Source organism: Capricornis sumatraensis, chromosome 2 (genome assembly GCF_032405125.1).
Source record: "Capricornis sumatraensis isolate serow.1 chromosome 2, serow.2, whole genome shotgun sequence".
Taxonomy (NCBI): domain Eukaryota; kingdom Metazoa; phylum Chordata; class Mammalia; order Artiodactyla; family Bovidae; genus Capricornis; species Capricornis sumatraensis.
This window is the reverse complement of record NC_091070.1, coordinates 173510652-173534731: the sequence shown is the minus strand read 5'-3', so window position 1 is coordinate 173534731 and position 24080 is coordinate 173510652. Positions and strand designations below refer to the sequence as shown.

At 36.5% G+C, this 24080-nt stretch overlaps 1 protein-coding gene and 1 pseudogene across 1 annotated transcript in view; both read right to left on the bottom strand.

Moving 5' to 3' along the window:
- NEGR1 (neuronal growth regulator 1) overlaps positions 1-24080 on the bottom strand; it is a 988401-nt gene that overhangs the window by 911667 nt on the left and 52654 nt on the right. The gene's annotated exons all lie outside the window — the stretch shown is intronic.
- Positions 20290-24069, bottom strand: LOC138073582 (baculoviral IAP repeat-containing protein 2 pseudogene; annotated as a pseudogene).

The window sequence follows — 24080 nt, the reverse complement described above, 5'->3', positions numbered from 1 at the left end:
AGATGAGCAATGAGTTAGAGATCAAAGAGGCTGAGTCCTCACAGTTGAGACAATCATTAAAAGAGAGAGAAGAATTCATGTTACATTTTATGAAATTATATCTTAGCTTCATTTTCATTCAAGAGGGCATAATACAATAGCTGGTGTTTTAAAGTGACTTCTCTTTATTTTGTCACTGGTGCAAAGAACCTAAAAAAAATTGCTTCTGAGTTTGTCTTACTTTTATTTGCTTGATGATCGCAATACATGTATCTCATTAGTCCTTCTTCCTGATTATGCATGATGTCTTTCCACTTCAAAGTACTTATTTGTTGCTGTTCAGTCTCTAAATTGTGTCCAACTCTTTGCGACCCCATGCACTGCAGCAGCCAGCCCTCCCTGTCCTTTACAATCTCCTGGAGTCCACTTAAAGTTACCTCCATTGAGTCAGTACTCAAGGAGATATAAATTGGATCGGGGTAAAAATGGACAAACACGGTGTCTATGAACCATCTGGAATAAGATCATTCCACAAAAGGGGACACTGGGGCAGAGATAGAACCTGTAGTAAAGACCAGGAGGGTATTGTGTACACTCTCATAGAGAGGTCTTTGGTCTTTCTACTTAAGACAAAAATTGAAGTCATTTTTTGAGACAGAAAAAAATGGAAACAGATAAGCAGGTTATTTAAGATTAGACAAACTTTGGTGGATAAAACAATCAAAAACAGTTAACAAAGTTTTATAAAACCAAATCATTGCAAACTATGCTTATTAAGAATCCATTTTATATTAAATTATGATATACATATTATGTATAGCACTTCAACAATATTTTACAAGTATGTGAATCCAAGTTCAACAAAATATTAATTTTATAGTATGGAAAGGTGATTGTTGAGAAAATGTTGAGATGTAATATATTTGATATGCCATTCTGTTCAGTGTCTATGTTCATCTCTTGAAAAATATTTACTGAATTACTGCCAATCAAAATCTCTTGGATTGAAAAAACATTTATTGGAAAACTTAGCTAATAACTTTTTAAAAAATAATTTATATATGCCTATATTTCAGAAAAATATTTATCCTCGTGATCTAATATACGTAACAGAACAAGTGAACAAAGAATCCCCTTCATTAAAATACCGTTCAGTAATTTTATCGACTCTACTGTTGAGTAAAATCTGGAGATTCAATAATACAAAAGAACAGAAATAGAACTATAAGGAACTAGACATAATTCCATTTGATTTTAAGAATAATTTTGCATGATCTGGGAAAAAGTTGACATCTCTACTCTTCTTTATTCATAAACTAGAGTCCCTAACTGTGACGTGGGACTACAATCTATACTAAAGAATTCAGCGTATTTAGTGATACTATCAATAGAATGAAAAGGAAATAATTATATACATATAACTTGGCAAACTATGAAATACTGATATAAATTTTCAAATATTAGTCTCTGTAATCTTAACTTTAAAAATACAGATAAACCAGAACAAGTATACTTCAAGTTTATGTCAACATATTTCTGTTACATTGTGATAAGATTTGTTATTAACTCTCTGAATAGAAATAGAATTGTATTTAATTTTACATTTAAGTTACTCATTCAAATAATGAAATAGAGTTACACATTTTTGGTTCTCCACAGAAATATGCATATATTTTTTCTTCCTGTATAATTTTTATGTAGAAGGACTTTAGAATTTCTAGTAAAGCTCTTTTAGGAAGATAAGAATTGGTATCTTTTGATTGATAGAAATATTACAATAAAGTAGATTATAGTTAAAGAGCATTACCTATGAAATATGGTTTAATTAAGCAGTGAGAAAATATTTTTTCATAACAGTCTATACCAGTCTCCTGAGGTAATCTTGTGTCAAAGAGAAATATATCATTATTTTCTTTTGAAAACGATGTAATAATTTAAAGCATTTTTCTAGTTAGGCTATTTTAAATGTTTATATTCTAATAAAGTGCTAGCTATTTCATATTCAATGCCACTATAAAATAATCTGATATGTATGATTGCAAGATATAAAATTAAGCAGTCAACCTCTGTCTTATTTTGATAAAGTATACAGCCAGAATTTTAAAAACAATGGGTGATTCATCAGTTAAAAATAGCAGATTAGCAAAAACAAACAAACAAAACAGTTAAGTACTCATCACCTCTTCCTCCACAACACAATTATTAATGTAGCAATTTCTAAAGTTTTTGATAACTTTATCTTTATTTCTGGCTGGTTTGAGGAGATATACTTCTTCAATATTAAAAGAGACTAAGGAATCCTTTTTTTCAATCATTTTTTAAGTAAATATAGAAAGCACAGACTGAAGTTAAAAGCAAATTCTTAATCTGTCTGTATCAGTTTGCATACCTGTGAAAGCACAATAGTAGTACGGACTTGGTCTATTAAAAGGAATCAATGTACTTTATAGTACCAGGATCTATATATCAGATACATAGTGTGTATTCAGTAAATGGTAGCTATAACAATTATAATGTCAGCACATTTCCTTGTACTAATCAAACAACAGAAATACAATACTCATTGAGTTGCATTTGATTTTTTGGCATTATTCACTTTAATATAATAAACTTTAGGTGATGAAGGAACAAAGTAGATTTTGGAAGATGTTCCTAGAGTAACAAAAAAGGTTAATTTTTATTCTTTAGTGCAGCAGTTCTCAAACTGGTCTACAAACACTTGTGTGTGCTTAGTCATTCAGTCATGTCCAATTCTTTGCGACCCCGTGGACTGTAGCCTGCCAGGCTCTTCTTTTCACGGGATTCTCCAGGCAGGAATACTGGAGTGGGTTGGCATTTCCTTCTCCAGGGCATCTTCCTGACCCAAGGATTGAATCTGGGTCTCCTGCATTACAGGCAGATTCTTTACCGTCTGAGCCATGAGGGAAGCATACGACACCTGGGGGTCCCCCGATGTCAACTATTCTATCATTAAAAACCTATGTTTATAAGAATAATGAGACACTGCTTGCCTTTTTCATTATGTTGACATTTGCAAATACATTGCAAAAGCAACAGTGGGTAAAACCCTTGGAATTTTAGCAATAATCAACTCAGAGGCATGGTGTGTATCACTTGGTTGAAAACAATACTAAAACCTTAAGCATACATGTTTTCAATAGTCAAGAAAATGAAATGGAAGGTATGTATAAAGTACTTTTTATGAATTTCACATTACAGTGGTTGTCTCAAAAAAGTACTTGTGTGATTGTTTGAGATGCAAGCTGAATTAGTCACATTTTTCATGGCACATCATTTTTTACTCAAAGGAATAACCGATGGACAAAAATCAAGATTATACTGAGTTAGGGTTTTGGCAAACATTTGGTTGGAAATAAATCACTGTCCTTACAACAGTTTTTGTTATAAGGATGAAAACCAGCAAAACTTAAAACTTCTGACATCTTGATTCTGTCATCATAATCCTGAGGGCTTTTTAGCTCACACAGCAATGCTTAGATTATACTGGTGGCAATATTATAAATATAATTATTTTTCTTATATTTTCTAATGTAATTGCGGACTAATTGAACCAACTGACCAGTGCATGACCTTACAAATGCAAGCATGGTTAAGTATATAGTCAAAGTACAGGCTAAACCAATGAATTTTAATGTAATAGAGTAGAAAAATTTGACTGATATGGTTTGAGATTTCACATTGCAATTAATCATTTAAAAATACTACTTGTTGAGTTTTGGGGGAATATAAAAGAATAATATCAACATTTTGGGGAAAAAACTATTACTGTAGTCATCCTTTATGAACTCTGTATTTGTTAAGGCAAGATTTTCTTTCTATACTCAATCAAATATAATATCATCACAGACTAAATGTAGATTCAAAATGAGAATCCAGCTGTCTTCTACTAAGGCAGACAATAGTTATTAAAAGTAATAAAAGTGTAAGACAGAGCCACTTATCTCATTAAAATAATATATGTATATATATAGTTTTATAATGATGTTTTTATACAATATTAATATGCAATGGATTCATTTTTTATTTATAAATGAATTGATGTTATTTTTTTAATTTATCAATTTTAATTTCTAATAAGATAAATATAGACACAGCTCAAATATACATAATCTCTTTGGTGTCTTAGGTAATTTTTTGATGAAAGTAATTTCATTTTATTTTAGATTTAATAAAAGACTGTAATGAAAAATCTAAGCTAGTGTTTAGAATGAACAGCTAATTTTCTGAAAAAAAAAAAAAACTGGTATATTACAAACAATAACATCATGTCGAATTTTGCAGCAAGGTCACAGAGCCCTTTCTCCTTTAAAAAATGATTTTTAACTTTATTGAATGAACATTTTTTTGGCTAAATCATACTTCCAAAGTCTTTTTGTCTTTTGTCATGTTGTGCTTTGAAATAATTTTCTTCTCAATACCTATATCCAGGATGGCAGATGGCTCATAGGTTAGGTGCCTAAAATGGACAGGACCAAATTAACACATTTGGCTGGAACTTATCTCAGGAAGCCAAGCTTGGTGGTAGGCAGCTGGTCACCAAATTTATCAAAAAACCAACAACAATTGAAGTCAAGATTAATCTCTAAAGACACAAATGTTCAATGTCCAAAGAGAGTCTTATACAGATCACTACTGAACATTGACCTTTCATTATCATTCACATTGTTTATAAACTTTTCTGCCTTTCTTTTTTCTATGCAGGTAGAAAAATAAGGTGATAATCAAAACTGTGTTCACATGAAAACTGTACAGAATTGATACATATAAAAGCATGAAAGATCAACTAAACATTTTGAAAGTTTTTCCACTTATACAAAACAATGAATATGATATGGAAAGAGTTGTGGCCATGAATAAGATAAAGAAAAATATAAAATATTTACAATTTCTGAAATTTAAAATATTTTAATGTTATTAAGACTTACAAAGTCACAATTTTAAAAAGTATAAAGGGAAGAGGTTTTAAAAGAGAGGCCATGTTTTGTGTCAGGTGTATGATGGAGACTAAGTACCCTCATGGAACAGTCAGAAAAGACTACATAAGACAAGCCAATTGAGGCAAGCAGTCAGGAAGGCAGTAATGCAGTGGGTATAAGGAATTGTAAGAGGGAATTCAAGGTGAATAGGCACAGCCAAGGGCATGAAAATAAGAATAATTCTATGGAGAGGAATAAATCTTGCATCTTTCTGATCACACTATTGAAAAATTCAGTGATGTATAAAAATTCTAAAGCTATTAATTGTAGTCAAATATTGAGATTCTTTTCCAGTAATTTAATTGGGGACCAGAAGACAGGATGAGCATATTGTAGAAGCAAGGTATAATTCACAAGAATGATGGAAGACAAATTCAGTATTTATGGAGCCAGATATATTTCTGTCCTGTTGATTTTTATAAAACGTTTGCAAAACTGACTCAGGCTTACCATATGCTTAGAAGATCGTTTTGCTGTTATTGTTTTTGTTCCTCCAACAAAATAATACACATGGATCTGACATGGTGATAAATTATGCAATGTATAAAAAGCCTTAACAAAAAGTTTCATACTAGGAATTATGAAGACACTCATGAATATAATTCACAAAAGAAATACATCTACTTATAAACACATCAGTGGTTAGTATCAACTATTAAATCCCCTTCCTATGAGAAAGTATCCAGGTATATTATATTACAGGGGAAAAGGGTACATTGAAAATGAGTTATTTCAAACACCAATAATTGTGGTTAATCTAGAAATTAAGTATATTGTTCATACAATTGCATACTTTGTGAATTTTTTAAAAAAATATTTAAAGTTGGACTTTCTTGGTGGTCCAGTGGTTAAGAATCTCCCTGTAAATGCAGGGGACATGAGTTCAATCCCTGGTCTGGGAAGATTCCACATGCCTTAGAGCAACTAAGTTCATGTACCATCATTACTGAGCCCATGCTCTATATCCTGGGAATGGCAACTACTGAGCCCTCATCCTGAAACTACTGAAGCCTGTGTGCCTAGAGCTTATGCTCTGCAACTAGAGAAATCACTGCAATATGAAACCTGTGCACTTAAAAAAAGAGTAGACTCTGCTTGCTGAAACTGGAGAAAGCCTGTGTGCAGCAACAAAGACCCAGCACAGCCAACAATAAATTATTTTTTCATAAACATTTTAATTTTATATTATAAATGTTAGCTTTCAAGAGATAATTATTTCCTGTACGACTTAATCCTAAGTAGCTTTAGTTATATCTGACTCTGTGACCACATGGACTGTAGCCCTACTGGCTCCTTCATCCATAGGGATTCTCCAGGCAAACATACTGCAGTGGGTTGCCATACCCTCCTCCAGGGCATCTTCCCCCACCCAGGGATCAAACCTGCATCTCCTATGTCTCCTGCACTGGCAGGTGGTTTCTTTACCACTAGCTTCACCTGAAATACATAATTGCAAAGAACTTGTAGTTTCATAAGCTTTCACAAATCTACCACATAAAGAACTATCCCTGTCATTACAGAGAAGGAATGCTGTCATAATGACCAGCTGAATTCACACATGCATATAAACACAAATGTCAGGACTAAGGATGGCGTTCTCTTGGCAATAAAGCTGGTTTTTCTGCACACATGAGGTCCTCCAACCTCATACTCACAGAGTACTCTTTTTTCCCTCTAATACGGCCCTCATCATAGTGGCTGAAGTTGTCTGACTACATGCTTTCTCACACTGCAATGTCCTTGAGGGTAGCTTTCAGATCTGCACTTAGCAGCAGGTATTCAACAGCTTCTTCTTGAATGTATAGGCACTGTTGCCAGGACCATAAAATCATTGAGAAAGATTATCTCCAAGCAAACAGAATTTGTCTATCTTAGACTTCCTGCCATAGATAATAAACTATTACAGGGATGGTTTGAACATCTTTTATGTTCTTAATAAAATTGATATTTATTGCCATATTATAGAATGTTTTATATCTAATCTCTCATATATAACAATAGTGTTATATAATTAATTTATTTTATAGTACCAAGACAAACGATATTTTGTAAATACTTTCTTTACAAACTGAAATTAATTTAAGCAATACTATTCTGGGTTATGGCTCCCTTGGTGGTTCAGTGGTAAAGAATCCTCTTGCGATGTTGCAGGGAAGATCCCATGGATAAGAAAGTGGTAACTCACTCCAGTATTCTCGACTGGGAAATCCCTTGGACAGAGAAACCTGATAGCAACTGAACAGTAATAACACATTCTGAGTTATATATGGATTCTATGGGAAAAAAAAAATATTAGTTGATACAAAGTTATCTGCTTATATCTACTATACTGTTTATTATATGTCACTCTTATCTTTGAATGAATCAAAATATAATAATAGAAATGTTTATATTTATATGAAAAGCATCCTGCATATGGCTGAAATATTACCAACCTCACACTTGACTTTGTTATAATTATATTAATGCTGATAAACAGTGTATAAACTTAACAAATGATCATTGATTTTAAAGTTTAGAAGTTGATTGAACAATTATTTGAAGGACAGTAAAGAGATCATCATTTGTCTATCACGTCTATAACCTGTAACACATTATTTCTTTTGGTTGTACAACTAGAAATGGCATTGATGATAGTTACCTACATGCCCTTGCTCTAAAGACAAATTACTTTTATGATTTCTTCATATAATACCCATTCATCTAATTACTTTTAGGTCCAAAATTCCCTTGAATATATTCTTACTGAAACCATTCTGTCTACATAGCTTTATACTTAGTACAATTCTCATGTTAATATTGTCACTTTAACTGTCTATGGTTTGATTTTACTAATAAACTCACACTGTTGTAAAATATGTGACAGCTCTCAATACTTACCATTTCCTAGTAAATCTCAGAATAAATGAATACAATAAGTCCTTTGGAAAAAATAATTATCTTACGAGAAGAAGAAACTCACTACTCTATAGTTTATGATTAGTCATCAGTCATGTCTGACTCTTTGAGACCCTATGGACTGTAGCCCACCAGGCTCCTCTTTTCATAGGGATTCTCCAAGCAGGAACACTGGAGTAGGTTGCCATTTCCTCTTTCACTCTATAGTTTAAATAAATAGAATTCAAATAACAGAAAAGTTTATGTACAAAATAGGCTTTTTTAGGAATAAAGGCAATATAATAAAATCACAGGATTTAAAAAATTAAAGATTCCCTGATAGCTCAGTTGGTAAAGAATCTGCCTGCAATGAAGGAGACACCAGTTCGATTCCTGGGTCAGGAAGATCCGTTGGAGAAGGGATAGGCTACCCACTCCAGTACTCTTGGGATTCCCTTCTGGCTCAACTGGTAAAGAATCTGCCCACAATGTGGGAGACCTGGGTTCAATCCCTGGGTTGGAAAAATCCCCTGAAGAAGGGAAAGGCTAGCCACTCCAGTATTCTGGCCTGGAGAATTTCATGGACTGCATGGGGTTACAAAGAGTTGGACACGACTGAATGACTTTCACCTCACTTTTTCAGCATGGCATTTTCCAGATTCTCCTGTAGAACTTGGTTATTGGATGTGATTAAACATTAATTTAATAAAATATGCCTTGATAAAATATGGTTGCTAACTGAAGGAAAGCTACACGGCTCAAAATAGCCTGGAGTTAAAACTCCCCTCCAGGTCCTCCCCATCATTCTATACAGAATAAAGAACTTTCTCCCCTGAAGAAAGGAATGGACATTAAAATTAATTACATTCAGCTCCCAGCAGATCCCAGTCTTCAGCTGGTCTCAGCAATTCCTTGCCCCAATTGTTGAAAGCTAACTAGTCAAAAATAATCATGAGGAAAAACAGACCCCCTCAAAATGATGCATCTCCGCATATATGTTTTCTATACATACCTCCTCTCTTCTTGACTTAGCGCAGCAGCCCAAGAATCTGACTGCTGCCCCTTCTCGCCTCATTAAAGGTGATCCGTTCCTGTAGAGTGCTGGTCTCGTTCTTTTTCCGAACCTTGTCTTCTCTAACTCCCTTACCTTACGCTAACCATAACATACAATGCCACCTTAGAAATTAACCTTGAACACTAGCATACTAAATAGCATAAAAATCCTGAAGCGTTAGATTTTATTTAAACGAAGTCTTCTTTATTGAATCACTGAGACCTTTCCCATTATGTGTATTTAAGTCTAGTTTTCCAAAGCACCATTTGTGATACAAAGATTTAGTCTGCAGTGCTTCTAAACCATGGCCTCAGAACATCTGACACTCCTCCTGTTAAGAGGAGTCCCCATACCTTGAATCTAGTGGCTCATTACTGGTGGGCTTATTTGTCCAGTAAAGTAAGGCACAGTGATCTCTGTGACTTATGATACTAAGTCCTAAAGGCCATGCAGCTTCATCCTGGCTCAAACACATACACTTGAGAAGTTTCCTCTCAGGACTCAAATTCTAGGTTCTAAGAACTCTAAATAGAAATCTTGCATCTATGTACTTTAGTCAACAATCTCATCTGTCCCCAGTCCTTGAGTCATCCCAGGCTACATGTTAGACATATGAGTAAAGATGTTGCTAGATTAGCTCTGTCGAACAGAACATTCTGTGATGATAGAAATGTCATATATATATACATACACGGGCCAAGGGGTCATCACTAGCCACATGTGGCTATTGAACATTTAAAATATGGCTAGTATGGCTGAAGAACTAAAGTATTAATTATATTTAGTTAATGTAAATTTTAACATAAATGGTGGCTACTCTACTGGAAATGGGCAGATAATTCAAGCCCCCAGCCATTTGCATCACCCTCTGCTGCTTCCCAGAGATCACAGGGCAAAGACAAGTCATCTTGCTTTATCTTGTCCAGGTTCATGAGCTACAAATCCTATGAGGATTTCTGTATTACTCCGCAAAGTTTGGAGTAGTTTGCCATGCAGCAACAGATAACGGAAATGGAATGCCAACCTCTTAAGTACTAGAGAAAAACTGAGGTCCAAAAATTACGCTTTGTACAATGTTCTGTTATTGGATTCTGGAAAAAACAATATAATACAGGAAAGAGTAAATCCTACCAGCAATGGACTCTCTTAGTAATGTTATCAAACTTGGAAACCTGAAAGACTATGATGCGTGACAGTTCTCTCCTACTTAATAGACTCCTGAAATGTGGTATATGAGTGTCCAGAAGAATGACTATCATTCCATTAGTCAAATACAGGTCCTGCCCATTGTATAATATTATCTTCCCTTAAAATGGAAAATTTTGAATTAAAGCTACTTCCGTAGAAATTATAACACTAAATAGCAAGTGATACATAGTCGCTAAATATTAACAAAAGGCATCAAACTAATCCTGATACTCCTCTCCCACTCCTCAAAAAAATGTTATGATCAGTTTACCACTTAAGCCTTCACTACCGTTTTGATAACTTATATGGGAGAAATAAAAATAAACCATGTTTTATCTTTAAAAAAAATAAGTGAAATATCTTTTTTCATTTCTGATGTATTCCGTATATAACTTAAAAGTATCAGACAGTAAATTAGCAACATAAATAAACAACATCCCCATCTCTCAGCAGCCTGACAGCTTTGTTATGGTTTACAGTCCCCAAGGAAAGTCTCAGCACCAAGATATTGATTTGCACCACTGCACTTTTCTGACTAATTATTATCAATGCAGTCCCTCCAGTTAATCAGTTCATTCTCACAGTAAGAGTAGCCTTCAGTTTAAATTCATTATGCTGATAAATGACAACATTACAGCTGCATGACAATTTCTTTGATTAAAGAAAATTTTTTTTACAAAGATCAGAGGACTATTGCATGCTTAAGCATATCAAATTGACTGCTAAAGTTTCTGTCTCCCAAGAACTCAACGTTTCACTGAGTTTTGCATCCAACATTTCTGTCTAAGTTTTAAAAAGTAGGTTCCTCTTTAATAACATTTATCTTGAGAATCATGTCATTAAGAATGACCCTGTAAAGAAATCTGGTCAGGAAATATGTCAAATTCATTGACCTTTTTCCCTAATATATGGTTAGGTTATTTCAAAGGTAATGAAAGGAGGTGGGAAAGTGGAGGATGCTATTTAAAATGGGGTCAAAAATTTCTCTGAAAAAGTGCCTTAAATATCTGCAAGAAGAGTTCCATGCAGGAGATACAGAAATACAAATACACTGAATTATGTGCTCTTTAGATGTAACATTTTATGCGATACTCACCTAACTTTCCCATGAGGTGAAAAGTGAAAGTGTTAATTGCTCTGTCGTGTCTGATGCTTTGTAACCCCATGGACTGTAGTCCACCAGGATCCAATGTCCAAGGGGTTCTCCTGGTATTAACACTAGAGTGGGTAGCCAGTGCCTTTTCCAGAGGATTCTCCCAACCCAGGGATCAAACCTGGATATCCTACATTGCAGGCACATTCTTTACCAACTATGCTACCAGGAAAGCCCCATGAGGTACTCCCTATTAAAATAGATGAAAAGTGAAAGTTGCTCAGTTGTGTCTGACTCTTTGTGACTCTATGGATTATACAGTCGATGGAATTCTCCAGATCAGACTACTGGAATGGGTTGCCATTCCCTTCTCCAGGGGATTTTCCCAATAAAGGGATCGAACCCAGGTCTCCGGCATTGCAGGAAGATTCTTTACCAGCTGAGCCACCATAGGTAGGTCCTATTAAAAGTAAAATCTTTCTTATTTCTGTATGAATAAATTCAAGCTTACAAAAATAAGTAATTTGCAACCTCACTGAGGTTTTACAGTGTATTACAATTTGAAGGAAAAGATGTTTCTTTTTACAGAGCTCACTGTATTCACTGCAAACTGATGTTTCCTCTGATACTTGAAACAGAGAAAAGGAGACAGAGCCAGAGATGAAGATAGATATGGAGAGAGAGGCAAAACATCAAGTACACTTGAAATTTACTTGATAATTTATTTCCATCTAAACACAGTTTATTTCTAGGTTTAACATAATATATCCAAGATAAGTTAAGTAAACATTATGCAAAGACATGAGTGATTATGATAACTATTGCCATGATTTATGTTACAGACTATTAATTTTTTCCAATGACTTTAAAAATGATGCCTTTCAATTTATTTTGGAATGTTTTTCAGTAGTTTTCTCTAATAGTTTTGAATAAGGGAGTGAATGAAGACATCTGAAGATAAAGGAAAGACCTGATTACAAACCTGAATTTTATGGCCCTCTGTTTTTTCCATCAGACAACAGAAATATAACAGATGTGCATTGAATAAGTGAATGTCTATGCTTTTATACATATGCTGGGCAGTAGTGGCTGAGGCCTTCAAGCAGTATCTATATATAGTAAAAAAAAAAGTTTTATAATTAAAAACAATAGTCTTTGTACTCTTATTACTTATGAACAAAAAAAAAGAACCAATAATATTCTTGTAAACACTTCTGTCAAGAAAATTTTTAAGTATTTTAACATATTTTGCATACTAAGTAAATAAATTTGTCATGCATTTTAGAAAGTATTCTTAAAAATGATTCGAAAAGAACACATCTGGGCTTTATTGACAATTTTAAAATATCTTTAAAAATTCTGTATGCTAAAATTACAAGTTCAGTACTATTATAATTGCCATGTACTATTTTGCCATGTATATATTTCCTCATATAATTGTTACAACAGTCTTGTGGGAATGTCTATTATTATTTACAGATGAATGAAGTGAGGAACAGAGAAGTAACTTATTGAAGATTTCCTCAGGAATAAATGACAGAATTTAACGTAAACTCAGGACTGCCTGACTCAAGTAACTGTGAATTATTATTCACAACACAGTGTCCATTTCTCATCAGAGTTGAATTAAATGAGATAAATTTATAGTGTTAGCTATAAATAATAATAGATAAAGTTACCTTATGATTGTCAAAACTAGAATGTCCATAAAACTATTTCATTTAAATATAAGTTCTATACTAGTATATTTGAAAGTACCTTGTTAATATTTATATTTTTTAATAAAAATCAATTTTAATATATATAACTTCTCAACTTATCATATAGTGACTGAATAAAAGAAACTATTTACCAACATTCCCCTAACATTATATCCTGTGTTTTACAGATTATTTCTATGATAGAAACAGAGACTGAAAAATAAGGAAAAAAATAGTTAAGAAATTAAGACTATTTCTAAATATTTTCCATTTATAAATTTACATATTAGGTATATGTTCAGTATCACTAACAGGTATCTAGTATGTATATATATACTAATACACACACACACACACACACACACACATTTCACTATGGGGCTCTATCTGAATTATCTACTACTGCTTTATTGACTACACCAAAACTTTTGACTGTGTGGATCATAACAAACTGAGGAAAATTCTTCAAGAGATGGGAATACCAGACTATCTGACCTGCCTCCTGAGAAATCTGTACGCAGGTCAAGAAGCAACGGTTAGAATTGGACATGGAACAAGAGACTGGTTCCAAATTGGGAAAGGAATACATCAAGACTGTATAATGTCACCCTACTTATTTAACTTATATGCAGAGTACATCATGCAAAATGCCAGGCTGGATTGAGCACAAGTTGGAATCAAGATTGCTGGGAAAAATATCAATAACCTGAGATATGCAGATGATACCACCTTTATGCAGTAAGCAAAGAACTGAAGAGCCTCTTGATGAAAGTGAAAGATGAGAGTCAAAAAATTGGCTTAAAACTGAACATTCAGAAAACTAAGATCATGGCATCTGGTCCCATCACTTCATGGCAAATAGATGGGGAAACCATGGAAACAGTGTCAGACTTTATTTTGGGGGCTCCAAAATAACTGCATATGGTGACTGCAACCATGAAATTAGACGACACTTGCTCCTTGGAAGAAAAGCTATGACCAACCTAGACAGCATATTAAAAAGCAGAGACATTGCTTTGTCAACAAAGGTCCACCTAGTCAAAGCTATGTTTTTTCCAGTAGTCATGTATTGATATGAGAATTGGACTATAAAGGAAGCTGAGCACCAAAGAATTGGTGCTTTTCAACTGTGGTGTTGGAGAAGACTCAAGAATCCCTTGGACTGCAAAAAGATCCAACCAATCAACCCTAAAGGAAATTAGTCCTGAATATTCATTGGAAGGACTGATACTGAAGCTGAAACTCCAATACTTTGGCCACCTGATGTGAAGAACTGACTCACTGGAAAAGACCTGGAAAAGACCCTGATGCTGGGAAAGATTGAAGGTGGGAGGAAAAGGGGACAACAGAATATAAAATGCGGGACTGCATCACCAACTTGATGGACATGAGTTTGAACAAGCTCCAGGAGTTGGTGATGGACAGGGAAGCCTGGTGTGCCATAGTCCATGGAGTCGCAAAGAGTTGGACATTACTGAGCTGATCTTGGTTAGTAATTTTTATTTCTTTAAAATTGGTCATTTCATGTCATTACTTATTGTGTGACAGAGAGAAGAATATCAAATCTTGGGCAGGACAATTACTCTTCCCAATAATTAGGATCAAATTTAATCCAAATTAACTCCCAGTTTTGACTCAAAATGATTGATATTTGATGATTTTGAAAGAGCATATATTTTTGAGGATTTACAGAATTATATTCAGTTCAGTTCAGCTGCTCAGTCGTGTCCGACTCTTTGCGACCCCACGAATCACAGCACGCCAGGCCTCCCTGTCCATCACCAACTCCCAGAGTTCACTCAGATTCACGTCCATCGAGTCAGAATTATATTAAGGTAAGCTTATAGGAAGGAACTGACTTAGCGACGAAAATAAATTTTAGAATAAAAGACTTAGGAAGACAAGTTTTAGGGAAAAAAATACTAAACTTTTGGCTTAAATGTATTATAGTCTAAGTAGCCACAGATATTGTCAGAGTGGAAGCAAAAGGAGAGCAAATCTTCAGAATATCTAACGGCTTAATCAGGATCTAAACTTTTATGGAAGTGGGTATTTATGTTATATATCTTTAAATAAACTACAAATTATGAATTTTTAATTATTCAAAAGGAAACTATTGTTAGAAGCAGAAAATTGTAGATATAGTTCAAATGTCATTTTACTATTATAGATCTTTTTAAAAATAAGAACATCAGGAATAAATGACTATAAAAATGAGAGATCAAGCAAAAACTTAAGTATCAAAAAGTTACATATGACACATGTGCCCTCTTTGTGTTCAAAATCAATACTTCACAGAAGACATATAACTGCTTTCTGAGCCATTAATGTCATCAGGGCACAGACTTTAGTGAATATTTAGAGAATAATGCTCTTCTCAATGGCAAATTTTATGACCTTCAACTCCTAATTATCTAGGGAAAGTTTACATTTGACTCCATATATAATTTCATATATTCAGAAATTCTCGTTTCATTATATTGATTGACCTTTGGTCATAACCAGCTATATTTATCAGTTACATACAGCTATTAAAAATAAATAATTATGCTCACAATATACTCTTCAAATATTTATTTCTTGGTAAAATGATGGTATTCCTATTCAAATGCCTTTTGAAATTAAAAAAGGAAGTGCTTCAGAAACTAAATGACTTTTTTCATGTATATTTACTTTTATATTTCTGAGCTCTATAGTTCTAACAAAACAAAGTATTGTTTCTATTACACTTCTATAACTTTAAAAATGGTACAAAGAACTGTAAGGGGTTAATTATTATAATAATTTAACAGGCACATTGACTATCTATTCCATTTTCAAAGAACAGCTACCAAATGGATCTCCTTCAGAGAAAAGTAAGACCTGCATGCATGCAAAGCATTTGATTACAACACACTATAGTTAAATCACAAATTTAAGAATAATCATGACCTAAATGAGAAGATGACATTGAAAACAGTCTGGACTTTGGAATCAGAGCTGGGACAGGCACTGCTGTGTTTGATGGTTTTTAAACCTTAGATAAGGGAATTAATTTTCTTGGAACTTAGTTTCCTTCTCTAAAATGAGAATGATAAAAGCCTACCCCATGGAAAAAAGTGGGAGAGTGAGAAGCAATGTTATAAAACACAGTGCTTAATAAATAATGAGCACTTAATAAGTGGTAGAGGAAGTTGTTTAAGTTGAATCATTCTGACTGCTATTCCCAGGGTTCTCTATGGGTGAGAAGTGCTTTCTGGGAAAATACCTCCAAAACAGACAGATTGAGGCAAAAGAGTAATGTCCCTTCTGATGATGAAACCATGAAGGAGAAGTTTGGGAAGAGTTTGCTTTGCATGAAATAAGAAGAATCATTTTGCTCCCAAGAGGGAAGGATCAGGAAAACCAGGATTGGTATTAGAAAGCTGGAGACTATATATGGAAACAAGCATTGACATTGTCTTGGAGTGATGGGGCTTAAGAAGAAAAATTCACAATACTGAGACTGTGAATGTTTATGTTACATTTGGAGTGTTTGGCTTCGCTTAGATCCTTCCTTTACCATAACAAACCTTTTGCTTAAATAGTGTTTTACCTTGTGGAAATCAAGGGACACTGGTTAATGTGGTATGGATAAGTGATTGCATATTTGCAAACAAGCATAAGTGAGCTTTAAAAAGTCTCTGTGAATTCACAAAGTATTGGAAAAGGTTTGATTTCCTAGGATGTATACCCATAGTTTTAGCCAGTGATAATCAGAGCACAAGGAGTAAGAGTCCAGACAATGGAGCCACACTTTCTGACTTAAGAATATTGCCTCTCCTAAAGATGTCCTTTTCATTATAGGGGACTGGAATGCAAACGTAGGAAGTCAAGAAATACCTGGAGTAACAGGCAAATTTGGCTTTGGAGTACAAAATGAAGCAGGGCAAAAGCTAATAGAGTTTTGCCAAAACAACACATGGGTCATAGCAAACACCCTCTTCCAACAACACAAGAGAAGACTCTACACATGGACATCACCAGATCGTCAATATCAAAATCAGATTGATTATATTCTTTGCAGCCAAAGATGGAGAAGCTGTTTACATTCAGCAAAAACAAGACTGGGAGCTAACTGTGGCTCAGATCACAAATTCAGACTTAAATTGAAGAAAGTAGGGAAAACCACTAGATCATTCAGTGACTTAGTGATTCATGACCTAAATCAAATCCCTTACTATTATACAGTGGAAGTGAGAAATCAATTCAAGGGATTAAATCTGATAGACAAAATGCCTGAAGAAATATGGACGGAGGTTCGTGACATTATACAGAAAGCAGGGATCAAGAACATCCCCAAGAAAAGAAATGCAAAAAGGCAAAATGGTTGTCTGAGGAGGTTTTACAAATAGCTGTGAAAAGAAGAGAAGCTTAAGGCAAAGGAGAAAAGGAAAGATATACCCATCAGAATACAGAGTTCCAAAGAATAGCAAGGAGAGATAAGAAAGGGTTCCTAAGGGATCAGTGCAAAGAAATAGAGGAAAACAATAGAATGGGAAAGACTAGATACCTTCTCAAGAAAATTAGATATACCAAGGGAATATTTCATGCAAAGATGAGAACAATAATGGACAGAAATGGTATGGACCTAACCAAAGCAGAAGATATTAAGAGGTGGCAAAAATACATAGAAGAACGGTACAAAAAAGATCTTCACGACCCAGATAATCATGATGGTGTAGTCATTCACCTAGAGCCAGACATCTTGGAATGGAAAGTCAAGTGGGCCTTAGGAAACATCACTATGAACAAAGCTAGTGGAGGTGATGGAATTCCAGTTGAGCTGTTTCAAATCCTAGAAGATGATGCTGTTAAAGTGTTGTGCTCAATATGCCAGCAAATTTGGAAAATTCAGCAGTGGTCAAAGGACTGGAAAAGGTCAGTTTTCATTCTAATCCCAAAGAAAAGCCATGCCAAAGAATGCTCAAACTACCACGCAATAGCACTCATCTCACACGCTGGTAAAGTAATGCTTAAAATCCTCCAAGCCAGGCTTCAAAAGTACACGAATGGTGAAATTCCAGATGGTCTGGATTTAGAAAAGGCAAAACAAGCAGAGATCAAACTGCCAACATCCTCTGGATCATAGAAAAAGCAAGAGAGTTCCAGAAAGACATCTACCTTCTGCTTTATTAACTATGCCAAAACCTTTCACTGTGTGAACACAACAAAGTGAGGAAATTCTTCAAGAGACAGGAATACCAGTCTACCTGACCTGCCTCCTGAAAAACGGTATGCAGGTCAGGAAGCAACAGCTAGAATTGGACATGGAACAGACTGGCTCCAAATCTGGAAAGGAGTACATCAAGACTATATAACATCATCCTGCTTATCAACTTATATATGCAGCGATCAGGTCCTTTCAGTTAAGTTGCTTAGTTGTATCCAACTTTTTGTGACCCCATGAATTGCAGCACCCAGGGCTCCCTATCCATCACCAATTCCGGGAGTTCACTCAAATCCATGTCCACTGAGTTGGTGATGCCATCCAACCATCTCATTCTCTGTGGTCCCCTTCTCCTTCTGCCCTCAATCTTTCCCAGCATGAGGGTCTTTTCCAATGAGTCAGCTCTTCACATCAGGTGGCCAAAGTATTGGAGTTTCAGCGTCAACATCGGTCCTTCCAATGAACACCCAGGACTGATCTCCTTTAGGATGGACTAGTTGGGTCTCCTTGCAGTCCAAGGGACTCTCAAGAGTCTTCTCCAACACCACAGTTCAAAAGCATCAATTCTTCTGTACTCAGATTTCTTTATAGTCCAACTCTCACATCCATACATGACTACTGGAAAAACAATGGCCTTGACTAAATGGAGCTTTGTTGATAATGTTATGTCTCTGCTTTTTGATATGTTGTCTAGGTTGGTCATAACTTTCCTTCCAAGGAGTAAGCGTCTTTTCATTCCATGGCTGCAATCACCATCTGCAGTGGTTTTGGAGCCCAAATAAATAAAGTCTGACACTGTTTCCACTGTTTCCCTATCTATTTGCCATCAAGTGATGGGACCAGATGCCATGATCTTAGTTTTCTGAATGTGAGCTTTAAGCCAACTTTTTCACTCTCCACTTTCACTTTCCTCAAGAGGCTCTTTAGTTCTTCTTCTCTTTCTGCCAGAAGGGTGGTGTCATCTGCATATCTGGGGTGATTGATGTTTGTCCCAGCAATCTTGATTCCAGCTTGTGCTACATCAAGCCCAGCATTTCTCATGATGTAGACTGTATATAAGTTAAATAAGCAGGGTAATAATATACAGCCTTGACATACTCCTTTTCCTATATGGAACCAGTCTGTTGTTCCATGTCAAGTTCTAACTGTTGCTTCCTGACCTGCATACAGGTTTCTCAAGAGGTAGGTCAGGGGTCTGGTATTCCTTTCTCTTTCAGAATTTTCCACAGTTTATTGTGATGCACACAATCAAAGGCTTTGGCATAGTCAATAAAGCAGAAATAGATGTTTTTTCTGGAACTCCTTTGATTTTTCAATGATCCATTGGATGTTGGGCTGGATGAAGCACAAGCTGGAATCAAGATGGCCAGGAGAAATAACAATAATATCGGATATACAGATGACACCACCCTTATGGCAGAAAGTGAAAAAGAGCTAAAGAGCCTCTTGATGAAAGTGAAAGAGGAGAGTGAAAAAGTTGGCTTAAAGCTCAACATTCAGAAAACTAAGATCATGGCATCTGGTCCCATCACTTGATGGCAAATAGATAGTGAAACAGTGGAAACAGTGTCACACTTTAATTTCGGGGCTCCAAAATCACTACAGATGGCGTTTGCAGCCATGAAATGAAAAGACGCTTACTCCTTGGAAGGAAAGTTATGACCAACCCTGACAACATATTAAAAAGCAGAGACACTACTTTGCCAACAAAAGTCCATCTAGTTAAGGCTATGGTTTTTCCAGTGGTCATGTATGGATGTGAGAGTTGGTCTATAAAGAAAGCTGAGCATCGAAGAACTGATGCTTTTGAATTGTAGTGTTGGATAAGACTCTTGAGAATCCCTTGGACTGCAAGGAGATCCAACCTGTCCATCCTAAAGGAGATCAGTCCTGGGTGTTCATTAGAAGGACTGAAGTTGAGGCTAAACTTCAAAACTTTGGCCACCTCATGCGAAGAGCTGACTCATTGGAAAAGACCCTGATGCTGGGAAAGATTGAGGGCAGGAGGAGAAGGGGACGACAGAAGATGAGATGTTTGCATGGCATCATCGACTCAATGGACATGGGTCTGAGTGGACTCCGGGAGTTGGTGATGGACCCGGAGGCCTGGCATGCTGCGGTTAAGGGGGTCGCAATGAGCTGGACACGACTGAGCAACTGAACTGAATCCCTTTTTTAACTTCAAACAGCTTCAAACAATATTTTAAAAATTTTTATATTTTTAAATTTTTATAGCCTATTTTTCTTTTATGAGAGAAATTATGAACAGTACCCTTAATTATACTCCTGCAAATAGGGCATTTCCTTAGAGAAGGGGCACACTCCTGACATACTACCAGATGACCAGAAGTAATACAATAGAAACTTCTTTGCCCATACACACATTATATATTCTTTCTTCTTGCAGTCTTCCCAACTGTTCTTCCAGTGACAGACCTGGAACATCTGTTGGATTATACTTCATATTCTTTTCCACAAACAAGTTCTTATATAATGTAGGATCAATTTCTTTAAGACAGTGTTTGAAGATGTTGGGGGCATATCTTCAAAATGGTATTGATCAGTTCTCTTGCTTATAAAGGTATCTGTGTTTTTTGCTAAATAATATCATGTTGCTGTTTAATAATTACATTGGCCTTTAAAAGATTATCTAGGATGGGAAGCACACACATAAACCGTTGAAAGAGAGCCATTCTATTTCTCCAAACTAATGGCAAATCATGCAGAAGTGCACAGGCTGCAAAGGACTGTGCAGAAGCGTGGCCAAGAGGAGCTACCCCTCGCCCAAGGTCAGGGGCTGCGACCGAGAGTGCCAGGTTGTGTTGGCACAGGAGCAGCTGAGAGGACCTACCCCACGTCTGAGGTCAGGGGCGGCGGCCGAGACGAGTTACCCCATGCCTTAGGTCAGGGGAGGTGGCCAAGAAGAGCAATCCCACATCCAAGGAGTGGCAGCTACAAGGCGCAGGAGGGCCGAGAGGAGCTACTCCACGTTCAAGGTCAGGAGGGATGGCCATGAGGAGATACCCTTCATCCAAGGTAAGGAGGAGAGGCTGTGCTTTGCTGGAGCAGACGTGGAGAGATACCCAACGTAAAAGGTAAGAGAAACCCAAGTAGATGGTGTGTGTTGTGAGAGGGCATCAGAGGGCAGACACACTGAAACCATAATCACAGAAAACTAGCCAATCTGATCACATGGACCACAGCCTTGTCTAACTCAATGAAACTAAGCCATGCCGTGTGGGGCCACCCAAGATGGGAGGGTCATGGTGGAGAAGTCTGACAGAATGTGGTACACTGGAGAAGGGAATGGCAAACCACTTCAGTTTTCTTGTCTTGAGAACCCCATAAACAGTATGAAAAGGTAAAATGATAGGATACTGAAAGGTGAACTCCCCAGGTTGGTAGGTACCCAATATGCTACTGGAGATCAGTGGAGAAATAACTCCAGAAAGAAGGAAGGGATGGAGCCAAAGCAAAAACAATACCCAGCTGTGGATGTGACTGGTGATAGAAGCAAGGTCCAATGTTGTAAAGAGCAATATTGCATAGGAACCTGGAATGTCAGATCCATGAATCAAGGCAAATTGGAAGTGGTCAAACAGAAGATGACAAGAGTGAACGCCAACATTCTAGGAATCAGCGAACTAAAATGGAGTGGAATGGGTGAATTTAACTCAGATGACCATTATATCTACTACTGTGGACAAGGATCCCTTAGAAGAAAGAGTGAAAAAGTTGGCTTAAAGCTCAACATTCAGAAAACTAAGATCATGGCATCTGGTCCCATCACTTCGTGGCAGATAGATGGGGAAACAGTGGAAACAGTGTCAGACTTTATTATTTTGGGCTCCAAAATCACTGCAGATGGTGATTGCAGCCAAGAAATTAAAAGACACTTACTCCTTGGAAGGAAAGTTATGACCAACCTAAATAGCATATTCAAAAGCAGAGATATTACTTTGCCAACAAAGGTCCATCTAGTCAAGGCTATGGTTTTTCCAGTAGTCATCTATGGATGTGAGAGTGGACTCTGAAGAAAGCTGAGTGCTGAAGAATTGATATTTTTGAACTGTGGTGTTCGAGAAGACTCTTGAGAGTCCCTTGGACTGCAAGGAGAGCCAACCAGTCCATTCTAAAGGAGATCAGCCCTGGGCGTTCACTGGAAAGACTGATGCTGAAGCTGAAACTCCAATACTTTGGCCACCTCATGCGAAGAGTTGACTCATTGGAAATGACCCTGATGCTCAGAGGGATTGGGGGCAGGAGGAGAAGGGGACGACAGAGGATGAGATACTGGATGGCATCACCGCCTTTATGGACACGAGTTTGAGTGAACTCCAGTAGTTGATGATGGACAGGGAGCCCTGGGGTGCTGTGATTCACGTGGTCGCAAAGGGTCGGACACGACTAAGTGGCTGAACTGAACTGAACTGATCTGAATGGCAAATCATCTGATGCTATTTCCTCGGTTTGTCTTTCCTTCTCTTCCTCTTTCTCTTCTTCTCTTCTTTCATTTTCAGCAATAAGACATCCTGATACAATATCATTAACTGTTTTGCAATTTTCTCCAGTTGTTATGATTTTACTCTGAAGTGTCCGCTTTACCAGTCTTCTCTAAAACCCATTTCCAAGGCAGTGTTAACCACAGATATATTCATCATGAATACATCATTTGAAGAACTTTCTCCTGGTCCAAAATGAACCATGGGTCAGCATTTTCAACTCCAGGAGTATTTGAAGTTCACAATAGCTGTTCATGAAGATGAAGATATCTAACTTGAATCTAATCCCTGCCCTTTCATGCGTATCAAGACCTCATACCTTGGAAACCACTATCTGTGTTCTACCCATGTGCCATCTCCATATTCCCAACATCTTAAGCCACCATCACAACAAAAGTACTTGACATTATCATTATGGCCTACATGATAGAAACCAGCACTTGCAAGCTGCTCAGGCTGAACTGGTACAGTAGATGGCCAGCACATAAATGTTCTCAGTCAAGCTGCATGTGTCTGCATGCTCAAATTTTAAATGTTGAACCTCTGCATTTTCAGAGAATTTCCAAAAATGGACAGTTGGGGAAAAGTCTCCAGTGCTCTAGCATAGCATCATCCTTTGGTTTCTAGTTATTTAGCATCTCACCACAGGCAAAACAGGCTACCCTATCTCCAGGTCCTATGTAATAAAAGCCTGCTGCTGCTGCTGATAAGTCACTTTAGTTGTGTCCGACTTTGTGCGACCCCATAGACGGCAGCCCACCAGGCTCCCCCGTCCCTGGGATTCTCCAGGCAAGAATGCTGGAGTGGGTTGCCATTTCCTTCTCCAATATGTAATAAAAGCCAGCTCTTACTAATGCTGATGGTGACAGAAAGGTTAATGGCCACATCTGGTAAGTAAGAAGTCTCGCTTCTTCAGTAGTCATGGCACAACTGTAGGAGTTAGTCCTCAATGGGGAAAAGTCTTCAACTGCTCTAGAAGTAATAGGGTTTGGTGAAAGGCTGGAAGAAGAACCACTGAATAAGCTACTATGTTCCAAAGTAGATGATAATGAATAAATAAAACTGTTTCTCATTGGAGAAGAAGCATTTTTAGAAGTGGATTCCAGATTAGTGACAGAACTAGATTCTGAATAAAGCTACAGCTAGGACTCAGTTGTTTATGCTTCTCAATAGGATTGTCTCCTTATTTCCAGTTATCCAGCATCAGGCTACAACAGAAGCATTTGACCTTGTTATTCACACCAATGTAATAAAAACCAGCATGAGCAAGACTCCTTTCTGAGACAGGAACACCAGTGGGAAAAGCTGAATATGTAGACTGAATATGTAGCTGAGTATCAAGACTCGGTAGAGTTCACATGAAAAGTCACACTTCATTTTTTGTTTGTTGTCAATTGTCCAATTTGACAAGATTGTGCTATCTTCAAGCACACTATAAATTTTTCTATACAAGGGATCCGGGACAAATCTTTGGGAGGTCGTTTTGTACATGAGTGATTTTA